This window comes from Penaeus monodon, unplaced genomic scaffold (assembly GCF_015228065.2).
Source record: "Penaeus monodon isolate SGIC_2016 unplaced genomic scaffold, NSTDA_Pmon_1 PmonScaffold_2028, whole genome shotgun sequence".
In the NCBI taxonomy this organism is placed as follows: domain Eukaryota; kingdom Metazoa; phylum Arthropoda; class Malacostraca; order Decapoda; family Penaeidae; genus Penaeus; species Penaeus monodon.
This window is the reverse complement of record NW_023650013.1, coordinates 7501-9473: the sequence shown is the minus strand read 5'-3', so window position 1 is coordinate 9473 and position 1973 is coordinate 7501.

Here is a 1973-nt window from a genome sequence, read left to right as displayed (position 1 = left end):
TAGTTGCCATAGGGGTTCGGGGGTACTTGCTGGCATCGAAGGAATTCTGCTCGCCGAAAAAGGCGGGGCCCGACGGGTTGGTTTGCCTGCTGACTTCGATCGATCGACTGAAACGAGAACAAAAGTTGGAAGCGTCGGGAAAATATGAGGAAGTACAGAAAAAAGTGATCAGTACTCTGTATTCTAAGACCGTAATTAAAAAAGGCTTATTCTAAGAAATTTTAATTGATTCCCTTTTTTGTTTTAAATTAGTGATTAAACTATTCCACGTGTAATATATAATTTTATATATTATATATATATTTTTATATAATTTTATATATAAATTTTACATAATATATATATATATATTAATATATATTTTATATATATATATAAAATATTATATATTATAATATATGCATGCATATGTTTTTGTGTATATATCATACATATATCGTATACATATATATATTATATATATATAATATTAAAATTTTAATTATATATATATAGATAGATAATAGATATATTATATACCTCGTCAAGGAAACCCCCCGTTAGGAGGTACCCAAGGCCTCCCCCTAGCTCTGCTGGGGCGACTCGGCCTCGCCCTTTTTACGAGCGACGACTCCGACCTCTCATGTAATGAGCTGCCCTTTATTTGGGTTTTTAATCCCGAAAAATCCTGTGTTGCATTTTTTTTTCTTTGAAAAAAGAGAGAGGGAGTCAAATTACAATACAAGTTGACTAAACCACTATACATAAAAATGTTGTGTGTGTGTGGTGTTTGTGCGTGTGTGTGTGTGTGTGTGCGTGGTGTGTTGTGTGTGTGTGTGTGTGTGTGTGTGTGGGGGTGGGGGGGGGGGGGGAAAGTGGTGTTGTTGTGGTGGTGTGTGTGTGTGTGTGCTTTTGGTGTGTGTGTGGTGGTGTGTTGTGTGTGTTGTGCTTTGTGTTGGTGTGGGTGAGTGGTGTGTGTGGTATGTAAAGTTATTAATAAGAAGGAAACTTCACAATACAAAAGAACATGTATTTTGAGACGATATAAAACGAAAATGGTCAAAAAACATTTTGTTTGTGAAGTATTCTTCTCATTCAAACCTTTTATACATTTGTCAAATAAATACGATTTTGATATATGTGTGTGTGTGTGTTGTGTTTATGATAATATATATTATATATAATATATATATATATATATATAATATATTGTGTTTGTGTTGGTGTGTGTGTGGTGGGGTGTGTGTGTTGTGTGGTGTGTGCGTTTGTGTGTGTGGGTGTGGGTGTGGTGGTGTGTGTTGGTAATATAATATATAATATATATATAATATATATTATATATTAAAACATGGTTTATATAATAAAATATTTTATAATATATATAATGTGTGTGTGTGTGTGTGTTGTGTGTGGTGTATGTATGTTGTATGTATATATATCTATGTGGTGGTGTGTTGCTGTATGAGTGGTGTGTGTGTGTGGTTTGGGTGTGTGTGTGTGTGTGTGTGATATTAAAATTTTATTATATTATTTATATTATATATATATTATATATAATGTATTATTTTTGTATATATTCATGCCCAAAAATTTTATAGATGTATTTATATATATATATATTATTTTATATAATATATTATATATATATATAATATATATATAATATAGTATGTATTATGTTGTTAATATATATATATATTAAATTATATAAATATATAATAATAAAATAATAATAATAAAAAAATATAAAATAATAAACACGTCTTCACAAGGAATACAGACCACTGTTATGACACCTATGGACAGGTAGTACCACTTTTACTGATAAATGAACCGTAAATTGGGGTTTTAATTATCTATATTAACCGAGGCTGTTTTAAAAAAAGGGGAATTTGTTATCATACAGAAAAAATTGAGCTTTCGGTTTACTTCCCGGGAAGTATAAAATAATGGTAAAAAAATACGAAATATGCATCTGGCCATATCTGTATTCA